General features: G+C 41.2%; 1 long non-coding RNA gene and 1 pseudogene across 2 annotated transcripts in view; both read left to right on the forward strand.

Annotated features, from left to right (window-relative positions):
- LOC147001830 (uncharacterized) overlaps window positions 1-14756 on the forward strand; it is a 44623-nt gene extending 29867 nt beyond the window's left edge. The window contains exons 2-3 of the long non-coding RNA XR_015044649.1: window positions 10215-10397; window positions 14488-14756. This is a non-coding gene — a long non-coding RNA (uncharacterized LOC147001830). The remainder of the gene's footprint in view (window positions 1-10214; window positions 10398-14487) is intronic.
- LOC115030353 (uncharacterized) overlaps window positions 1-23626 on the forward strand; it is a 264511-nt pseudogene that overhangs the window by 178995 nt on the left and 61890 nt on the right. The gene's annotated exons all lie outside the window — the stretch shown is intronic.

A 23626-nucleotide genomic window follows, 5' to 3' on the forward strand; every position in this document is an offset into this window, starting at 1 on the left:
AAATGATAAGTGATTTGATAGTTGTACATTGTGTTCTTGTATTGAATCTTCACAGAGGATAAAGTTGTATGCCAATTAGAAAATCTTTAACATTGCCAACACTCTTGCTAGACAAACACCAAAGTGATCTTGGTTAAAACATATTTCCCTATATCCACTGCAGATATATAAAGAAGACATGTTCCCACAGTAGACAGCCAAAGTTGATCTCAGGGAAACAGGAGATCTGGGGTTCTCTAGTGTAGTATACTGTAGTGCCCTGTGGTGCAGTGTGCTGTGGTGAAGTGTAGTGTATTTTCCTGTAGTGTTTGTTGCTTGGTGTGCCTGAGGCCCTGGGCTCCCTCTCCAGTTTAGCCCATTTAGAGAAGCTGAAATTAGAATATCAATTGCCAGATCTTAGGACAGATGTTGGGAGGGTGATGGTGGTCTGGGAGTTGCAATCTAGGCTACCAAGAGATTACCTCTTCTATAGACATTTGGTGGGTTGCAATGGGTCAAATATCTCCAAGGAACTGCTAAAGAGTAATAGATAAGTTCTCAATATACAGAAAATAATGCGATAGATGCCTGAATTGATGGCTGTGCCAGATACCATCTTCTTCAGCAATGTGATCTTACCATTGACTTCCAGAAAGGAAGGGAGAGCAATGGCAGCAGTCTTTAATGATTGGGGAGTGTGTATGAGACTCAATGATGAGCAACCCCAAACAAGGTACCCCAAACTTGGCCCTGGGCTTTTCATTGGGTAGTATATTGTGTTCAGGGGGTGAATTGTCAGAGCATAATAGGGTATTTTCATTTAAACCTCCTTTATATGGGTTTGTGAATTATAAAGCTTCCTCAATTATAGGTTTCCTCATGGCCTTTCAAAAGTCTTCAGTCATTATCCCACCTCTATACTACTTCCTTGTCGTAGTGTGGTTTTGCTTTCTGCCCTGAATTGATGGCTGTGCCAGATACCATCTTCTTCAGCAATGTGGTCTTACCATTGACTTCCAAAAAGGAAGGAAGAGCAATGGCAGCAGTCTTTAATGATTGGGGAGTGTGTATGAGACTCAGTGATGAGCAAATCCAAACAAGATAACTCAAACTTGGACCTGGGCTTTTCATTGGGAAGTATATTATGTTCAGGGGAGGAATTGTCAGAGCATAATAGGGTATTTTCATTTAAACCTCCTTTATATGGGTTTGTGTATTATAAAGCTTCTTCAATTGTAGGTTTCCACATGGCCTTTCAAAAGACTTCAGTCAGTTATCCCACCTCTATACTACTTCCTTGTCTTAGTGTGGTTTTGCTTTCTGCCCTGAGGCACAGGTGTGGGAAACCCACTGGGCAGACCAAATGCAGACATGGTAGATTGTATTTATCCTAAGCCCACTGTCTGATATTGACCTGGATGGAAATGCAATTACACAACTTAGGGGGTAGAAGAATGTACCTTTGGGCATGGGAGGTGGAAGCTGGGGTTCCCTGACTCCTTAGAGTCCATTTGACAATGGAAACCACAGGCAAGAGTTGAGAATGGAGGTTCTGAATTCCATTGGCCTATGTTTAGGAGTTGTGGACAGGGACCCAGGAAATCCTGGACATACAGACAATGCTGGGTTGCAGGGAGTTCACAGCAGGTTTGAGCCTGCTGGCCTGCAAAGAGACCAGGGCAAGGGGTCTCAGAATCTTGGACATGCAGGTACTGCTAGAAGTCACAGAGGAGCTGAGCATGGAGGAGGTCAGCAGACTGAGAACTAGCCTGGAAAACAGGGAGTGGGGAATTCTGGGTTGGCTCAGAGGTGGCTAGTCCATGAGTATTGAGGGGCCTTCTGTTGGAGACTTAGATGGCAAGGCTCTGTAGGCAAAGGCTTTTTCTCCGTATAACCCACAGTTGGTTTGCTGAGAGAGACAGTCCTTGGTTCTAAACTGTTTATTGATTGTTTTTCATGGAAATGAAAGCATAACACGTCTTGAGGTTAGACTAGAAGGTAAGTACCTTCTGAGGAAGGAATGTCTAGGAAGGGAAGCTTATTGACTGAACCCTACCATCTTCTAGGTACCTCATTAGCAGGGAGAACCCTATTCTGTTCTAAATGACCACAGGCCATGTTCCTATGGAGAGATTTTTAGATGTATTAGAGAAATACTGTTGTATTTCTCATTTGTTTAATTGACGTGGTCATCCACAGGAGAGTACATTATAACTTTAGCTAAATTTATGACTATAAAGATAGAGCATGGATCCTTTTTTTCATCCTGACATTGGGATCCACATAGTTTGACACATTATCCACATCAAAAGCTCAATTTTCTCTGGAGCTCTGGCTGGCTGGGCACTACTTATGAAGCCTAAACAACATGATACTTGAAGAGTCCCATTCCTCCTGAAACTTCTAGTGTTACAGAACTATTTATGAACCACACATAAATGCAGAATGTCCTTATGAGAGAAATAATTAGGGATGATGTTTTATTCATAATTCACTAATTTTATTCAATAACATCTTAAAGTGGGGAGTCAGTTTATACAGTATATAGACTTAGCAAAAACACAAATTAATTACATTAACAAAAATATAATGAATATACAATGAAACTTCAAATGAAAACATAGGAAAACCAAAGACCCAAAGAAATCAAAACTCTAACCAAAAACGAAACACAATAATTAAGCTAAGCATTATTCTCTTGCTGCAGATGTTCAGCACAGACCCACAGCCTGTTGCTGGCCTTGGTAAAATAGTGCAAAGGAAGTCACTGATAGTAATAATCTGTTGAAGATGAATATAGGCGTGCCTCATTGGGGTGGGTGTTCTGCTGATGGACTAGTCCTTCCAAGGCTAACATGAGAGATGTTACAGATGATACCTCAAAGTTTTTCAAATTCAAATGACTGGTCACCATGAAATAATTCTTTATGACCCAACAGGATCAGCCAAAATTGGCATTGTCAGAGTCCTGCTGGATATCCAGCAGATCTTGATGTATGTCAGCACTTCTCTGAAGCCTTCCAAACAGGCAGTCTTGCTGGACAGAGGCTAGACAAAATAAAGGCCTCATTACCCATAGCTAACCAAAATAGAAGAAAATGCAGCCCAAGGTTGCCATGGTTACAAGGATTAGATGTGGTTAATTTGCTTTGCACACCCAGTGCTCCTGGTGAACAGTTGTGTCGGAGCAAGATCTTGACCTGGTCTCTGATCTGTTTGAGCTTCTGCAGAATATTTCAGACCTATGGGACGAAGAGAAAAAAAGCCTGTTGAGATCTTGCCATGTCAGCGATCCAGCAAACCCCAGCTTTACTCAGCAGGACAATCCAGTATGATCTTTCATCTGAGATCTTTCCTGTATCCCTACAGGAGAAGGGGCAGAGAGCACCTGGGCCTGGATGTTTTTCTCAAATGTAAAAAATTGCTTGACACTGAACTGTGAACTAGAAACTGTGCTGGAGTTAAAGTAAAACACCACATTTCTCCAATAGTCTAAATAGTTTCTATTGAAAAATAAATGTGTATCAGTACCTGAATCTAACATTGAACAGAGGCCTTCTAGGGAGCCTAGCAAATGTTGAAGTGAAGGCACTTCTTATTTCTGGAGTGCAGAATCCTTCTTGGCTCTCCTTGTGAACCCCTATATGTGGGAATCCCCAGAGAAACCATCTCACAGGAAATCCATGCACATTGAAAGGATACTGTAATCAGTAAGAGTGTGCTTCATGCAAAACTTTCCAAGGGTAAGGACTGAACTCTAAAAGGATATTCAGGAAGGAAAAAAAAAAAACCAAAAATCAATAGCCCCGCTGTGCTTATGGCTCCTTAGGTACTTGCTCATCTCAGAGACAGCAAAAGGACTCTGCATCTTTTCAGCCAGGCCAGGACAAACCTGCACACACATACACACTGAGAGACAGAGAGAGACAGAGAGAGAGACAGAGACAGAGACAGAGAACCAGAGAGAGACACAGAGAGAGAGACAGAGAGAGACAGAGACACAGAGACAGAGAAGACACACCCACACCCACACACAGACCTAGACAGAGATACAGAAAGAGACAAGAGAGACAGAGAGAGATCCAGACACACACATTCCTACATTTCTGAAGGAATACAAGCACTTGTATTCACACATACAAGTGTATTTCATTGAAGAAACATGTTTACTTTACAAGCTAATGATAAAAACAGAGACCTCCCAGGATAGTACAGAGCCAGAATTTAAGAAAAAACCTTTAATTGAAAAATAAAAGGCTGAAGATGTAGCTCAGCATTTAGCAACAGTGTCAGGTCTTCTTGGCTTCCAGAGTTGAATTCCCAGCAAAAACATGGTTGCTTACAACCGTATTCAGAAGGATCTGAAGACCTCTTCTGGAGTTTCTGAAGAGAGGAATAGTGTACTCACATACTTTAAAGAAATGTTTTTTTTTTCTTAAAAGAAAAAGTAAAAGAAAATAATCTTGACTGGGATAAGAACATAGTAGGCATAGCCTATAGACAGCTCAGTCAATAATGTGCTTTATCCTAATAAACAGAAAATGGAAATATGGGTTTGTGGCCAAAGCTGCTTAGGAAGTTCCCAAGGCTATGCACAGTAGGTTTGTTTCCCAGCAAAGGCACACTGGATGGAGGTATACCAGCCTGTTCCTGCCTCTTGCTCACTGTTCCTCAGTGGCTCCAAAGTGAGCAGAATCTTCCAATAGGCCCTTCATTTACAATATCCTGTGTGAGTCTGGATCCAAGCTAGGAGCCCAGGCAACTAGTAAATCTCCATAACCAGGATGCTAAGTGAAACTTCTTTCCCTGTAAGGAGATTCTGCCAGAGATGTTTTGAGGAAAATAAGTCTGAATAGTTCACAGTCAAATGGTTGCAAGTGTAATTCCACTAGGCAATACTCCATGGAAAGGCTGGACTCAGTGTAATTTTCACTGCTTTACTGATGGACTTATGGATAGTTTCTAGGTCAGGGCTGCTATGAGGAATATCCCTAAAACCATGATGTGCCCTAATTTTTCTGTGGACACCTACTGCTTGTTCTGGAATTGCCAGGTCCCTGCGCAATGCAGTACAATGTTTTTAAGAGTTGGACATGGCATCTCACAGGGTGACCCCATTTGAATCCACCAGCAATGTCTGAGTATCCTCATTTCTCCCCAGCCTCCTTGAGGATGATTTTAACACAGAGTGAATGATGTTGAATAGAGTAGTTACAGAGTGCTACAGAGAGACCAGTGTTTGTTCTGTAGACAATCATGAGTCTAAGGGGCTGTCTGAGGCAGTCCTGTTCTTGCATTTCACCATAGGTATGCACCTTAAGATTAGTACATTATCAACACCAAGCCACTCAATCTTTCAAATCATAACACCCTGAACAAACTCCAAGTCAAGAACAACTGAGTGAAGCATGGGCAAAGTTGGAAAGAAAATGGTAGCAAGGAAGGAGGAAAACAAACTAGGATGTTGATAAGATGCAACAAGTCCCCTGATCTTCCAGTGGGCAGTCACTATTCACTGAGTACAGAGAAGGAACACAAAGTATTTTTTTTGGCATTATTATTTTTTATGAGATATTTTCTTCATTTACGTTTCCAATGTTATCCCAAAACTGTCCCATACCCACTCAACTCTACACACCCACTCCCACAACTAGGCCATCTTCTGATACATATGCAGCTAGAGACATGAACTCCTGGGGGTACTGGTTAGTTCATATTGTTGTTCCACCTGTAGGATTGCAGGTCCTTTAGTTCCTTGGGTATTTTCTCTAGCTCCTCCATTAGGAGCCCTGTGATCCATCTAACAGCTGACTGTGAGAATCCACTTTTGTGTTTGCTAGGCCCCGGCTTAGCCTCACAAGAGACAGCTATATCAGGGTCATTTCAGCAAAATCTTGCTAGTGTATGCAAGGGTGTCAACGTTTGGAGGCTGATTATGGGATGGATCCCCTGGTGTGGCAGTCTCTAGATGGTCCATCCTTTTGTCTCAGTTCCAAACTTTGTCTCTGTAACTCCTTACATGTGTGTTTTGTCCCCAATTCTAAGAAGGATCAAAGTGTCCACACTTTGGTCTTCATTCTTCTTGAGTTTCATGTGTTTTGCAAATTGTATCTAATAGAGGAAAACTCCTCCATTGTTGGTGGGATGGCAAGCTTGTACAAGCACTCTGGAAATCAGCCTGACAGTTCCTCAGAAAATTGGACATAGTACTACTGGAGGATCCTGCAATACCTCTCCTGGGCATATACCCAGAAAATGTTACACCCAGTAAGAAGTACACATGTTCCACTATGTTCATAGCAGCCTTATTTATAATAGCCAGAAGCTGGAAAGAACCCAGATGCCCCTCAACAGAGGAATGGATACAGAAAATGTACCACATTTTCTGTATCCATTCAGTCAGCGCAGGGTCAGCTGACACCCGCCAGCTACCCATGACACCCGCCACAGGATTTTGAAACTTCAGGTGAGTGGAACACAGAGTCTGCTCCAGATTGCACTTTCTAATTCACAACCCCATTTCTTTGCAATGAAAACTCCCTTGTACTTGGCAATAGAAGAAGTCACTACAGGGGCAACATCATACTGTAAAGTTTATGTCTCTTCTTCAAAAGCTAAAATCTTACATTCTCTCTATCTCCAAAACAACCAGACAAAATAGGCATCTGTGAACAAAGGCTAAGAGGGACATTGAATTGCTGCTTCCTGGTCCCATTAGCTCTTACTTCTCCAGTATCTACATTTTTAAGTTCTCAGTTCCAGGCCTGAGTCTGTTGGGGGTTGGAATATGATCCTGTATTCATAAGATACCTAAGACTCAATTGGATGGATAGTGGATGAAAGGCCTCGGGTCCAGTGAAACCTCCATTTTAATGGATTCATAATTTCAGAAGGGGCTCCTTTTGGCATTGACATCAGTGCCTTCTGCCTTCTTGACCTGTGTGTGCTGAGTGCATGGTAAAATGCCACCTATCCTCACAGGTGTAAGAGTGTAGAAATCATGCAAAAGCTTTCCACATTGATTGTGTTGTCTTTGGCTACCACCTTTGGTTATGGAATATCACTACAACAAGGCCCAAAGGTGTCTGGGGAGATGGTTGGGCAGTCAAAAGTCTACTCTGTTTCTCTGGCAGTCGTATGAAGACCCTTTATGGAGAACCGGAGAACATGGCTAATGAAAAAGAAATAGTTATATTTTAGCTAGCTGATGATATCTGAGCCTAGAAAGCTATGGGGCAGGCATTCCAATAAAATAGTATAGGGATGAATTCCTCCCTGTATTGGGTACAATAGGCCCAAAGTAAGGAGGCTCAGCCACCTTTCCCTGAACTCTTCTGAGAGATTTGTAGTGTTTCCATTAAGGAACTCTTCTTTACTCTCATGAGACCAGAACTCTGAGGTCTGCACGTACCATGAAGATTCCCATCTATTCCTAAATCATTCACTGTTTATTGACAGCTTTTGGCTATGAATGCTCTGCTATAGTTTGCCACAGTTCAAAGGGTGTGTTATAATTGTTGGTCAAGTGCCTTGAGGAGCTTTTCAGCTACTCTTTTAGAAGTTTCAGACTAGTGGATAAACACATAGAAGGTTTCAAAAAAAAAAAAAAAAAAAAAAAGCATGGACTCTTACTCTCCCCCATCAGGACACATATCAGTGAAGTCAGTTTCCCACAATTGACCACTGTTTGGCCCCTCATATGTTCCCACTTCTAGCAGAAGTATCTGTCTTTACATGTATTTTACTATTAAGCTGACATATTGCTTGGAGGAATTGAGCCATGCTGTTAAGTCCAGTTATACCATACCTTGTTATGAGCAACTTAGAGAGTAGTGTGTATGCCAGTCAGATAGTCTGGTGAAGGTTTGTTTCCAGAAACTTGCCAGTATTTCCTGGCAGAGTGTTCCTTCCCTCTGATGTCCACCACCAAACTTTGGTTTCAGCTATGCTTTAGATATTTTTACATCCCTTATTTCCCCTTGTTTATACTATGGATTCTCAGGCTACAGTGGATCACAGTATGTCACCTGAATGTCAGTAGATTCCACTGCTTTTTGTTTGTTTGTTTTTTGATTGTTTTTGATTTGTTTCTAGACAGGATTTCTCTGTATTGCCTGGCTGTCCTGGAACTCACTCTGTAGACCAGTCTGGCGTAGAACTTAGAAATCTGCCTGCATCTGCCTCCCAATTGCTGGGATCAAAGGCATGTGCCACCATGCACAGCATACACTGATCTCAAACAATTTTTGGCATGCCAACTCAGTGACCTGATTACTTGTGACCTCAAGGGGGTCATTAAGTTGATGTGCTTTGCCTTGAAACCAAGAGTATCATGGAGGAATTCAAAGAGTTTCCAGGAGAGCCAAGAATTCCTCTGTGTTTTTAATGTTCTTTCTGCCAGCAATGATGAGCCCTCCTTCTCCATATATCATAGTATCCACATATTTATTAAGTAAAGCATATTGACATTCCTGGTAAGTGATGACTGGTGTTTTCTTTCACCATAGACTTGGTCTATATATCTTGAGGCCAAATAATTTCAGCTACAATATCTCCCGAAGCCCCTGGGTAACTGGTTCCATGTTTAATTGAGGTGTTCCCATCCATGTAGAACATTCCCTCAGAATCTTTCATGGGATGTGGTGGTGTCCAATATGTCTAGACTGATCTGTTTCTTCATGTTTGTTTCCTCATACAATTATTGATGAGCTTCAGTGGGTCTTCATCTGTCAAGATGTTAGCAGACGTGATGACAGTGGGTTTTTCAAACTACACTCCTGGATAGTCAAACAGTCGGACTTTGACCCTTGCTTTGAACAGCCAGAATTTTGGTGTTGCTTTGAGAAGAACCTCAACTGCATGGGGTGATGTAAGTATAAGATGCTGACCCAGAGATTACTTCTCTGTTTCTTTCACTAGATAGTGGGACCCACCAAGCTCTAAGACAAGAGGACCAGCCTGAGGATAAAGGAATCAATATCTTGACAGATCTATTAGAAACTTCTCACAGAATTAGTATATTACTTCAGGCTCACCCAAGGAGCTCTTGAGGGTCATTACTCTTCATTTGGTTCCCAGGCTCTGCTGTTCTCTGGGCAAGATAATAAGTTTACTCAGTACTAATAGGACCCTCTTTGAAGGAACAAGGATGTGGCATACACTTGTCTTGGGTAGTCCAGATACAGCCTTTTTGCACATGATAACTTGATTGCTTAGTTCAGAGGATATTTGCTATTTGGGCCATGCTCTACCGTAAGATGAACATTGAATTCACCATCATTAAATCACAACATGAGAAGACAATGTTGGATATGGAAAAAATGACCCAGTCAATAAGTTATATGATAGAGAAGTTCAAGGAACTCATAGAAGATAACTATTCCTACAGGTGAGTCCCTGACACAGGTAAGGAGCAGCACTAGGCAGGGAATGCTTGTGGCCTTCTAGGACTTTGAACAAAAATAAGGGCTTTAGTTCTATACTACCTGTTTCTTTTTTTTTAAATTATTTATTATATGCGTAAGTACATTGTAGCTGTCTTCAGACACTCCAGAAGAGGAGGTCAGATCACATTATGGATGGTTATGAGCCACCATGTGGTTGCTTGGAATTGAACTCAGGACCTCTGAGCCATCTCTCCAGCTCCACTATCTGTTCCTTAATAAGAGCCCTCCCTTGAGGCAAGGGTCTTGGATTTGTACCTCTTGGACTCAGTTTTCTTAAGTGTGAAGAGTGTCCAAGACACTCCAAACTTTATTCTTCCAAATTCAGGATCCTCTGCATAGAAACCATTTCCACCACGCTGGGAATATCAAGCAACCCTGAAACTTTAGGATTCTGACAGCAGATTCAAAGTTCTGGGATCCATGACAAAAATGGAAAGAGTTTATACCTGTTGGGTCTTCTCTTCTCCCTCAGAGTGTTTTTGCCCTTTCCCTGCTGATTGTTTTCTGGTAACAAGACATATAAGCAACCATGAGGAACATTTCCTCTTCAGTAATGTACATGGAACACTATTGGTGTTATGGTTTTCCGAAGTCCTTTGAGACTTGTGGCATGCGGCTCATCTCTGGATTTGACCTACCTCGATTTGGTACTGATAGGTATAGTGTGGACTCTAGTCTGAGGCTGTCCGGGGATCAGGACTCTTGTAGGGATCCTAGTTCTAAAAGAGTGGCAGAGAAATGTAAGCTTGCTGGAAATGACCATTTTTTGTTTCTTTTTTTGTGGATCAGCTTCAGGCACTGTTACCTCCTGAATGACTGCAATTAATTGAAGGAAAATGTAAGGATGTTGCTGAATGAGAACAGGAAGCTGCTGGTGGGGCCGGCTGAACAGGAAGCATCCTATGGTGAAGAAAAAGGATCTGTGATGAGGCCAGCAAGAACATTTTTGTCACCAGTCCCAAGCAGCAGCAGGTAGGGTGATGTGTATCAGAGGCAGATTGCCGTCATGGCTCACCATAAACATAGGAAAGTCCAATGGAACAGTCCAGCAACTTACCAGACACTTGCCTATGCCTCCTCCAACTGTTTATTTATGGGATCATCTACCAGGTTTTTGTGGAGGTAGCCTTTATCAAGAAACTGCATGTTTGACAAGCAAATTTTTCTCTTCTGCCAGAATCTGCAGTTCACTAGGGGAGATAAGTTGATTACACATCACGACTCTATATGACATTGAGTTTGAAGGGTGCTGTGTTGGAGCCCTTCTTTAGAATAGTAGAGTGCTTTGCAGGAAGATGTAAAGGCCTTCAAAAGTTTTGTGGGGAGCATGTGAGATTTCAGGTAGGAAGTAGTTTGCAGGGATGAGAACTTAGTGGGATTGAGAAATAAGTGGATTTCATTGTTGCCTTTTGGCAGTTTTTGCCCCCCACCCCAACCCTTTCCCCTGTAGATCTTGATTCACACTCAGTGAGCCTGAGTAGCAGCTTGTCAGTCCTATTTTCTTTGAGTGCTGTTGGAGTTGGACTTCCTGGGCCTTGTGGTCTGGAGCTGGCTGGATGAGCAGGGATGTAGGAAAGGCTTCTCACAATCTCAGTTGGTGTGAGAGTTTTGAGGCTTCATGAAAAAAATTCTCTCTGTAAGTTCCTCATTCTGACCAAGAAGAATGTTGTCTAGATCTTTCTATTTCCCTAGTAAGAATACCAGAGTTGTGTTTCTCAGTTGAAGCATCTGCTCTGCATAGTCTAAATTGTTTGTTCCACTAGCATGACAGATTCTTCATTGTTTTTGCTCCCTTATGATTTTAGGTGTGTGTGTGTGTGTGTGTGTGTGTGTGTGTGTGTGTGTGTGTGTGTTTGTGTGTGTGTGTGTGTGTATGTGTATGTGTGTTTATGGATGCTTATGCAAATCTGTACCTTTGTGGGTATTTTGTAAGGCCAGTTAAGGACATCTGATTTTGTGTAGTCATTCTTTAACTTAGTTCTTTGGGCCTTCGTCTCTCAATACACCTGATACTTCCTGTTGTTCGATGTCCAGTAGAATTTTCATCTGTCCACTACCAGGTGCAGATCTGTCTCTTATTTATATCAACAAATCATTAAACAATACTACTATTTTTAAAATTAGTATTACATTTCTTAATTTTTCCTGCTTAGAGTTATTGCCTGGGAGATTCTGGCTTGTCTTATTGGCTTAACCATGGGCATACATAGAAGCCTACAGTGCTCACTCTGCTGACATTGTTTTGCTAACTATATTTTGGGCATGGCTTTGTTTCAGGATACATTCTCACTCAGAGTTGTGCAGAGTGCTGCATTTCAGAAATGTCACAGCAGGTCATTTAACTAGATTTCTCCTGACTGATTTTGAGGATGATTTAATATCATATAATAAGTAATGTGTTGAAAAGTTCCTAGTAATGACCAAAAGTCACAGTCTTCCTCAGATGCTAAAAAGGACTCAGTGTAGGTTTAGTGAGAGGGCCTTGATGAGTAAAAATGGGGCTTACTGGAGACTGTAGGTAGAAAGCTCTTTCTTGGCAATTTAGTGCTATGTTGTTCAGGATATCTGTGTAGAGCTTGTAATTTCCCTTTAGGACCAGCAAGTATTTGCATAGAAAAGTTCCTGAAGAGGAGATAAGTACTGGTCAGGGCTGCAAAGCCCCCTTAAGTCTAAGAGCTTTGTACACACCATAGGTCCCACTAGATGTTCATACAACAGGAAATATGCTAGATAAGAGCAAGAATTTCATTGATGTTTGTGTGTTTGTGTCAGTCTTTGTGTGGTATGTGGTGTGTGTGTTGGTGTATGTGTGTGTGTTTGTGTACCAGCTGTGACTCAGTGTGTTTATTCTATGTTGTGTGTTTGCGTAAGGCAAAATGCCTTTGCAAGTGTTTGTGGTATGGATGCTTGAATATACAACTGTGTGTTTGTGTGTGTGTGTGTGTGTGTGTGTGTGTGTGTGTGTGTGTGTGTATGTTTGTGTGTGTGTTCGTGTAGACATGTAACCATGTCTGTCTCAAGAGGCCAAGCATGATGAGTAAAGCCCCTGTCATTACAGACTGCACCCATGAAAAATCAAATACAGCAGTCCAATTAGTGTGCAACTCTACCTAGATTCCAAGACAAAAAAAAAAAAAAGGACACAAAATCTAAAGTCAGACTCTCAACTGGCTAGGGGCAATACTACTGATCCTCATTGAAATCCTTTGGAGAAAATCAATGGAATATGGTACATAGTGTTGAGGAGGAAGTTGGTGTATAAAATCCATGTGTTATGTCCCTTTTCTGCTCTGGAAGAATTAAAAAGACCGACTGGAATATCAGGTGGCTCACTGTGTATTCTCAGCATTCCAGATTCTTCTCCTTATTGCCTGGTACCATTGCCTTTCCAGCTACCTCTACTCAGTAAAACGTTGCCTTATGATATGGCTTGGATTCTAATCATTGAGAGATTGAGTTGCATGTAGCTGTACATGCATCCAGCAGAATTCCCACAGCTGTGGTGCAAAACAGAGCTGTTTCAGGAGCCCCTTGAGGGTCATGATAATCTAAAAACTCACAATATGTTATCTGTGTGGGATTCTGCAATTGCTGTTATACAAAATCATTTTCTCAGTGTTAAAATCAGCCTCAATGGGGGTTGGGAGAAATGAGGACATTCAGACAGGTCTGGTAGTATAAAATCAGGTGTTTGAGAAGCAAGGTTCAGAAAGTAGAAAAGCAGTCCCCTTTGACCCACTGATTCCAGAACAAGGAGTACATATCCACAGAGTCTGTAGGACACATGAGGTCTGTAATTGTCCTCAGAGTAGTCCAGAAGAAGATGATATCCTGATGTCCATCAGCTAAAGAGTGAAACTGTACTATATGATGCAGCCCTTTCATGAACTACTGCTCAGTGTTAGATAAACCATGCAAGTATTTGACCTTCAACTAGTTAGCCTCATTTTTACTCAAAATATCCTTGACACAGTCACATTATTGGGAGAAAATTCTTCCATTGGTTCCTATTTATAATGACTTCCTATTTTTCTGGGATCATACCTTTGGACACCAAGTCAGTCAAGCAATGACAAAGGGAGTCTCTAATGGAAGGAAATGTTTACTTTGGGACAAAACTGAAACAGTGAAGGAGAGGCTAGTACACCACCAACACGTGATCCTTTGCTGGCAGAGAAGCCTACTCTACACAGCTTTTGGAACTTGCTAAGACAGATTGGATACTATGCCAAGAACCCTGATTCTGAGTCTGTGTTTATGAGGGGAAAGCTTCTCACTGACTGAGCTGTCTATATGCTTTGCTCATTACGTACCTATCCCATTCGAGATTTGTTTTTATGACTCCAAAATATCCTGGGAGATTTTTATAATAGCATTAGCTAGGAAAATCAACAGGTTACTGAGGTATACTGTGCTTGGGTTGTGTGAATACAAATAAATTGCATATTTGACAGAGTGCTCTACAACAGTCTTAGATGTACAGGTGTGTTGTTATGTTCCTTCATGACCATCACTTTTTAAATTCAGTTCCTAGCCTGGGGAATATTTTCAGTTAGCACATTCTTTCTGATTTTAGGACACATGCAGTGCCTGTGGATTTCATGTTATAGGTTTTCTCTGGTTATTTCCAGATACAAGGGTTGATGAGTGGTACCCTGTCAGGGTCCTGCACTAGAGAAATAATCGTAACCTTCACTTCAATTCTAGGCAGGTTCCCCATAAGGCATCCACATGGTTTTCTAGGTTGTTCACATCTCACTTGAACTCAGTATCAGACATTGCTACATTGTTATTATTCAATATATTATACATGGACTATTGGAGAAATATAGTGTTTTTCTTTTAAACTCCAGTACAATGTGTAGTTCTCAGCTCAGTTTCTAGCGGTTTTTAAAAGCTGAGAAATAATTCCAAGCCCAGGTGCTCTATGACACTTGGGGATGCGAGGAAAGGCCTTAGACAATGATAGGTCATAATAGATTATCCAGCTGAATAGATCTAGTGTGGGATGGAGAGCTGAATTGACAAATCCTAATCAGGTTGTTCTTCCTTCCTTCCCTAGGTGTGAAATACTCCAGCAGAAACTGGAACATGGAACAGACCAGGACAAGGTCTCCTTTGAAGAGAACTTCTATAGGGGGATATCTGCATGTGTAAAGCAAATATTTCATCTCATCCCCAGTAATCATGGCTATCATCTGCAGCATTTTCTTCCTTTACTTTTGTTTCCTTGCAATGAATAACCCTTAATTTCATCTGTGCTCTGGCTCAGCAAGAGTGAGCATGTAGAGGGATTCAGACATGTGCTGAGACACATCAAGAGCTGCTGGGAAAACAAGAAGATTCTGAGAGAGTAAATTTTTCTTGTCCTGATAGGTCATCAAGGAAAATTACAAAATCATTCTACAAGATCGCAAAGACTTTGAGCCAAAGTCTGTAACATGTTTTCTGCTTAGTCTTGGGTGTCCTTATTCTTCAAACCCATACTCCAAAAAAGGAGACCTACTTAAATTTCTCTTGTAAAGATTGTTACCAGAAGTAACTTATTTTCTACTGTGTTTCCAAGGACAGCCATGGGCTGTAAGTCTGTGCTGCAAAATAACAGCCAAAGAAGGCTCTTTAGCACAATTGTTGTTTTTAGACTTTGGTTTGAGCTTTGATTACTTTTGTTATTTTGTTTCTCTTTTGTTTCATTTAAAGTTTATTTTTTGTTTGTTTCTTTGCTGTTGTTTTATTTTGTAATTGATTTACTTTTTTGATAAGGCTATACACTGTACATATTGACTGCCCACTTTTAGTTACTATTGAGTAAATTGGATGTTTTCTTATGAATAAAACAGTGATCTCTAACTCTTCATTCTTAAGAAACTTCTTTATTCAGCTGTGGTATCACCCTATTGAAATCCCACACCTATCAGACACAGGTGGATCTAAGTAAGGGGCTTGGGTTCCATAATGACTTCCCAGCCAGACTGAGCTACAAAAGTAATAGTTTGTACATTCAGTGTGTCTAGTGTGTCCAACTCTGTGGATTCCAACTTGAAGGTGGTAAAATTACCCATATTGTATCCTTTCATGTCAAACATTTAGCTGCTGCTAAAATACTGTGTATGATAGTGTTGAACAAATTAATGGGAAATATATCAGTATTCCTGAAATGTCTTTCAAGAAATAAAAACATATTCTAAGGGAATATAAAAGCTGTCAGAAAACACAGACATGTATGCTTCTGCTCTCCTTCAAATGTTCTATCAGTGGTAACTACTACTAGAGAGATTCAATTTTAGGAACTTTTGAGATAGGGATTTATTATTTTTTGGTGATTTTGTTATTTTTCATTATTATGAGAGTGAATTTTGTGCTTGACAATACATTTGGTTCCATTTTATGGTTTTAACACAAGCACAGTGTGTAGTTCAGTATTCAGTACCCAGATGTTTTTTAAAAGCTGAGACCAAATCCAGGCCCATATGCTTTGTGAGTTTTCTCCCTTGGTTTTTGTTCCCCCCAGTGGCGATTCTGTTTGTTATTTGGTTTTATTTTATATTCACGCATGATTTGCTTTCTGTAGGTCTGTGCAACACTTGCATGCCACTGCCCATAGGCCAGAAGAAGTTATTGGGTTTCACCTGGAACTAAAATGACAGAGGACTGTTAGATGCCATGTGGGTATTTTGAGAAACATATTCTCAAATGAAGAGCTATCTCTCCATCCCCTAATATGGACTTTTGTCCTTCTTTGTGTGCTATATTAGTGGGATGGATCATACCTATAGAAAGTTTTTCTTGAGATATGTTTACTTTGTTGTAAAAAAGTAGAAGCACCGATTTCCTTTCAGGGCCAAAGCAGTTTAGAATGTGATTTGAAGTTTCTCTTTGGATCAGAGAAGCAGGTTTTGTGAGCAGCAAAACCAGGTCAGGTAACAGGGACAAATCATAGTGTAGAGCTCATCACTGACACTACCACAGGAAAGTGGACAATGCAGAGAATACTGGCATAAGACAATGGAGCTGGTGCTAAGTTAAAATCTTGCAATTGCAGTGGCTCTGAAGATGAGATAGAGCCTTCCCAGATGGTGGCTGAACGGACTCTTCCATTTCTTTACAAAAGGAAACATGGTATCCATTTGAGTAGCTGGTGTGTACTAGAGATCGGACCCCTGCTTTGCAGGGTAGGGCTCTGATGGGAAAACCTCTACCAAAGCACTGAATGGGTCAGAGGTGCTTAACCTTTAGCTCAGTACTTCTGCTATCTTTCTGATTCTGTACATTGCACACAATAACCCTTGTAAGAGTCCCAGTGTTTTGACTTAGTTTGACTGGCATACAGTATGACATATTCTATACTTTACTATTCAGGACTACTCTCAAATGTTGTGTGAAACTAATTTCATAACGTCAATAACTTTTACATCTCTTGGGTCCAAATGTTGTCTCCATTTCATTTTCTAATAATTTCTTCAAACTGTCTTTGAAAGTTATGCATTAATCTGGTACTACCATTACACAGTTATTATTACATTGTTTCCAAGATGAGTACACACAGCATACACCTGGGAAATTTTAAACTGTGCTGTACTGAACCCTTATATCTCAGGTTTTCATAGTTTAAAATCATTACATCAAGAAACATCGAGTTTCACAGACTACAACTGAGCAGAAGAAGAAAGAAATAGGAAATTCAGATATAATAAAATAAGTATACATATCAAGGCCAGCTGAAAAGCAGTTATGCACAATGAATTCTATACAATGATTGTACAGGGCTAAGGTTAAGATAAAGGGGAATTATATTTTAGTATGAAGAGCTTCCACAGGCTATTGAGATTTTTCTATCACAGCCTACATCAAGCAGTCCCTTATTTCAAATGGCAGGTACCCAGGACGAATGTGTCTCCTACTTCTCAAGACCACAGACACCATCCTTTTTTACAAGTAGCTGCTGCAGTCTGCTGAGAGGTTTCCATTTTGACCTGTTGTGTGCAGTCCCTCTAATTGCATGTTCTCTCCATCACCCTTTAAATGTAAAAATGCAGAGACCCACAGGCAAACATTAGGCTGTGGTCTGAGATTCATTTGGAAGTGTTGGTGGAAGGGTTGTAGTAGCCAGAAGGGTTAGGAAGCCACAAGAGGACCTACAGAGTCAACTAATATGAACCCTTGGGGGTTCACAGAGACTGAACCATGAGCCAACACCATGTAGGGGTTTGAACTAGGACCGTTACATAAATGAAACAGATATGCAGCTTGGTCTTCATGTGGGCGACTAACAACTGGAGTGGGTGCTGCCTGGGATTTAGACTCTGTTACCTGCCTTTAGATCTCTTTTCCCTAGCTGGGCTGCCCTGTCTGTGCTCAGTGAGAGAGGATGCCCTTATTCCTGATGCAACTTGATGTGTGCCAGGATGGGTTGGTATTGGGGAAAAAAGCGGGTCCTTTTCTCTTGGGAGAAGGTAATAGGGAATTGGGGGGGGGGAGTGGGACATTGAGTCTGACTGGGAAGAGAGGGAGGGGCTGTGATCAGATGGAAATAAATAATTCAATGAAAAAAATGCACATCCTTTGACTCTTGAAGACTTTCTATTCAAGTATGTCTTTGACCATTTTCTCCATGGTCTTCTCTCCTCTCCCTCCAGCCAATGCTCTTCTCCTTCCCCATCACCTTCTGTTTTGAGACAACGTTTTAGTAGAACCAATTTAAGCTCAATCTGACTTGCTTCCAAACAAATGACTCAGACTATTGTTATATCATTTGGCTTTGATAATTACTGTGAGGTGGTGGTGTACACTTTTACTCCCAGCACTTGTGAGACAGAGGCAGGAGGATTTCTGAGTTTGAGGCCAGCCTGATCTACAAAGTGAGTTCCAGGACAGCCAGGGATATACAGGGAACTATGTCTTTAAAAAAAACAAAAATAGAGACAATTACTGTGGGTCGGGTGACCCCTAATCTACTTTTCTAACATCTCACCTGGTTACCTTTCCAGTGGTGCACCCCAAACACTTGAGGTTTTTCCTCCATATGTGCTCGTGGTACAGCTCCTCCATGGTGCCTTCTCTCTTTTTTCTAGTTTCTCCTCTTATCTTTCACTTCTCCACCCACAACCACATAACTAGAAACTCAAATATGTCTAATCCCTCCAGTAAATACCAGTAGCCAATTTTATTTAACCAATGGCTTTAAATTAAGCAAAAATATTTGCACAACAAAATCTTTTGATAGGAGAATACACTCCTAGTTCCAGAACTTCCTAAGAACAGAATTTAGCATTACAATACATAGCAACAGATGGAAACTCAATGAAATTCTTAGAGGAATGAAGGCAACTTAAAATTTCTTATATAGTCAAGGATGCTAGTGAACTCCTGATTCTGACCTCCTCTCCCAAGTGCTGGGATTTCAAGCAATGGTGTGAGATGTTAGTAACTCCAGTTTCAAGGATAATGAGGCCTTCTTCTGTGTCTCCTGACACCATGTACCCACATCATGCATGGAAATACATGGTGCCAAAAAACCTGTCCAAATGTGGGCTCTGCATCTTTTTGTATATGAACTGGTGGGACTATTTCCTTATAATAACTACATTTAATAATCTTCTGTTAGCCTAGTCAGGATCCCCAAAGCAGATTATCCTTTAGTCCCCTGGATGCACTTGCCTTGGAGGTGAATGAAGGCCTGGGTTCCACAATTTATCTGTGAATATTTGCATTATCCCTTCCTACAAGTACAAAGTCCTCTTAAAAGGTAAACCTAAAACCTCCAAGCCTCGGGAACGTATTTGACTTGATCCTGAATAAAAAACAAAAAACAAAAAACAAAAAACAAAAAGACAAAAAAACATAATTTCCACCAACTGTTTAGACTGCATTGATTTCATAGCATTCTGTCTGCCTGTGCCTCTCCTGGCATTAAAGGCAAGTGCAACCATACCAGACTAGATTATTGTGTCTTGCAAGATTGAACTAGATCATCTGGGCCATTGTAAAGCGATCTTCTGGTACAAGGAACAGGAAAGTAGGACCATATCCCTGTCATGTGAGTGTCCAGGGAACAAGGTGGTACATGATTAATCTATGTGGGCTGAAAAGAGAAGGAGAATGTTCTTCAGAGGAATGAACTACAGCAATGGCTGTTTCTTCTTGACCTTGAGCCAACTCCATTAAGTATATTCAGAATAGAAAGCAATTGTCTCAGCAGCAAATTCACAAGACAGTGACTTTCATCACTCTCCTTATGCTGCCTAGACCACAGATCCAAAGACCTTCTAGTAGTGGGAATAACTTCTACCAGGAAAACTGTCAGACACTCTGTACTAGGCCTCTGCCTCACATTCCACTTTCTACTCCCAGGTCAATTTAATCCTTTCAAAGGCTACTGTTGTCAGCCTGGGCATATGCTTCCATCTTTGGGTCCTTTGTACTTTGCAACTGGTGTCTGCTTAAACCTAGGAGTGCTAGCACTGTAAACAATTTCACTCTGTGTCACTGATAACTGCTATTTTGTCAGAGGAAGTTATTTGCATATGGCAGTACAGGCGACCAGGAGCAGCTGTGCATCTTCCAGGCCAGCATCCTCACTAAAGCTGACTCTGACATCTAATGAGGATTCAACAGGCCACAGGGATTAGTGCAAATTTCATCACAGTTTTTTTGTCTCTTTGAGGTAATCAGAGGTAGACAATAAAACAAAACTATAGCAACAAAGAAACAGCAATGAAATAACAGCATCTACTACAGTTGGCCACACATTTATTGAAAACCATTTAGAGCAGTTTGGAACACATGATGTTCACACCTCAATTACAAGTTCCCTATATCCATAATCCCTAACCAATGTTTCAGGTGTTGGTCTGATGCTGGCCTCCTTGGTTTCTCTAACTTCTGGGCAACAAAAGTGAAAAATAAAAAGGAACTGAATCTCTCAAATAGAGCACAGAGTCATATAATTACATGAGTGTATCAGATGGAGAGTTCTCAGTGTAAGTGAGCAGGGGAAAACTTGAGCTGCTAAGACCTGGCACCCCCACCTACAGGAAAGTCAGAGGACAATTTATAGAGTTTTTTCTCTCCTATGATGTGGGTTACAGGGAAGGAACTCAGGTCTCTATGCTTGGTCCCATTAACTTTATCCACTGAGCCATCTAGTCAGCCAGTTACCACAGATACAGAATTTAATAATCTATGTATTCATATTTATATTCTGGGTTATACACCCCACTATGAAAACTTTCCATAGGGCAATAAATGGAGTCTGGGAGGGATCTATGAAGAGGGTGGCCGACTTTAAAAGACTCCATGGAGCCTCACAGTTTGTTTGTTTGTTTGATTGTTTGTTTTGTCTCCAACAAGTCTGGATGAGATGGGGTAATTTATCCTTCTCTTTGATCTCCCAGTGCTATGATTGAACCTAATAAAAAAGTCCATGCTCCCTGAGTCACATTCCAGGCCTGTAACTTCATTCATCTGCCACAACAGCTACAAGGCAAGTGGCAATTTGAGACTCCAAGTCAGTTTGGCTGCTACAAGATTGGTCCTTGAGATGGCTGACAGAATACTTTCAAGACTAGGAATATCTATCTGAAAGAGAAAAGGAAGTGTCTCAGTCCACACTGCATGCTCGGGGCAGTTAGTCGTTTAAAGACTGATATCAAGGTGTTATCTACCTGCACAAATAGCATTACTAGATATCAGGTTAAGCTACCCTACAGATAGCATTTACCAAAACAGCCAAGCACTACACTGAAGACCTACAAGTAAATAAGGCTCAGGATCCACCAGAGAATTGAAAGATGGACAAGAAGACCCATATCACTTGATGAAGATTGGTTTCCTGTGTGTTTACAGGTGTCCTTTCTGTGTCAGACTTAGCTTAGAAAGAGAAGGTGTCCAAAGACAGTGAGCAACTTAACACGTCCCTCAATCCTTCTCAGCCTTCTGCTTAAAATCCCTGTTTTGACAGCACCAGTTTGGGGTTCCAGGGGATTAATTCCTTTACACATTAAGTGTGTGATTCACAGTTATTCTCAGGAATGAGATCTGTTCCAGGAGACCTTCACAAGCATGAGGCATCCACTGGAAGAAGTACTTCCTCAATAAACTCTGAGATCTAGTGTGGTTAAGATCAATATCAACCATTGCTCTCCCTTCCTAGCCTTGCACAGACATGCTCTCCACCATAGGCATGTGAACTTCATTTCAGGCTCCATCCATGCAGAAGTGTTTGAAGTTTCATCCCAACACTTGTGAGCTGGTCTTAAATGGTTATTCCTTCCTCTACCTCTTCTCACTGAGGAACTTCTCAACTCTGCATTTCATCAATTAGGCATTTCATGCCTAGTCTGCATGGTTATCCTACATGAGAGGTGACAGATCTGCTCCAGCCTTGACAATTCTATGGCATTATCTTGAACCCACAAGAGCTCTGCATGGGTGCCAGGTAACCTAGGAAATTTAGCATTCCATCTTCAAGCACCTGAACCTATAGGTCTCCATAAATTTCTATCTTTGATTGTGGATGATCTTGTTCAATTATAAACCACACAACCTGGAAGGACAAAGAAGAAATGTAGGGTAGGGACAGGAAGAAGTCTCTTCCATTAAGAACATTTGTCACTGAACAACGAATTCTTACCTGAGGAATACTGAATGGCAGAGAAGCACCTGAAAAAATGTTCAACATCCTTAATCATCAGGGAAATGCAAATAAAAACAACCCTGAGATTCTACCTCACACCAGTCAGAATGGCTAGGATCAAAAATTCAGGTGACAGCAGATGCTGGCTAGGATGTGGAGAAAGAGGAACACTCCTCCATTGTTGGTGGGATTGCAAGCTTTTACAACCACTCTGGAAATCAGTCTGGCAGTTCCTTAGAAAATTGGACATAGTACTACTGGAGGATCCAGCAATAGCTACTCCTGGGCATATTTCCAGAAGATGTCCCAACCGGTAAGAAGGACACATGCTCCACTATGTTCATAGCAGCCTTATTTATAATAGCCAGAAGCTGGAAAGAACCCAGATGCCCCTCAACAGAGGAATGGATACAGAAAATGTGGTATATTTACACAATGGAGTACTACTACTCAGCTATTAAAAAGAATGAATTTATGAAATTCCTAGCCAAGTGGATGGACCTGGAGGTCATCATCCTGAGTGAGGTAACACAATCACAAAGGAACTCACACAATATGTACTCACTGATAACTTAGCCCAAAACTTAGGATACCCAAGATATAAGATACAGTTTGCTAAGCACATGAAACTCAAGAAGAATGAACACTGAAGTGTGGACACTATGCACCTCCTTAGAATTGGGAACAGAACACCCATGGAAGGAGTTACAGAGACAGAGTTTGGAGCTGTGACAAAAGGATGGACCATCTAGAGACTGCCATATCCAGGGATCCACCCCATAATCAGCTTCCAAACGCTGACACCATTGCATACACTAGCAAGATTTTGCTGAAAGGAAGCAGATATAGCTGTCTCTTGTGAGACTATGCCCGGGCCTGGCAAACACAGAAGTGGATGCTCACAGTCAGCTATTGGATGGAACACAGGGCCTCCAATGGAGGAGCTTGAGAAAGTACCCAAGGAGCTGAAGGGATCAGCAACCCTATGGGTGGAACAACATTATGAACTAACCAGTACCCCGGAGCTCTTGACTCTAGCTGCATATGTATCAAAAGATGGCCTAGTCGACCATCACTGGAAAGAGAGGCCCATTGGACATGCAAACTTTATATGCCCCAGTACAGGGGAACACCAGGGCCAAAAAAAAAAAAAAAAAAAAAAAAACCAAAAAACTGGGAATGGGTGGGTAGGGAAGTGGGGAGGGGAGGGTATGGGGGACTTTTGGGATAGCATTGGAAATATAATTGAGGAAAAGATGTAATAAAAAATATTTTTAAAAAAGTAATAAAGGCACCGAAATTCAAAAAAAAAAAAAAACCAAAAAAAAAAAAAAAAAAAAAAAAAACCATTTGTCTATCCACCAGAGGACCCAGTGGGCATCTAACAATTCTATTAATGAGTCTCTTGGTTGAACACCATGCCCTCTTCTGGCTTCTGGAGGAATTGCATGCATTTGGTGCACAGTTGTGGTCATGGTGGGGTTTCTAGAGACCCACTGGGTGCCAATGGGGGCCTGCCCCATGTGCCTGGCTTCCTTGCTTTTTGCGGGTTTTGCTGGTACCAGGT

This window comes from Mus caroli, unplaced genomic scaffold (assembly GCF_978045245.1).
Source record: "Mus caroli unplaced genomic scaffold, Mus_caroli_1 scaffold_12, whole genome shotgun sequence".
NCBI classification, from domain to species: domain Eukaryota; kingdom Metazoa; phylum Chordata; class Mammalia; order Rodentia; family Muridae; genus Mus; species Mus caroli.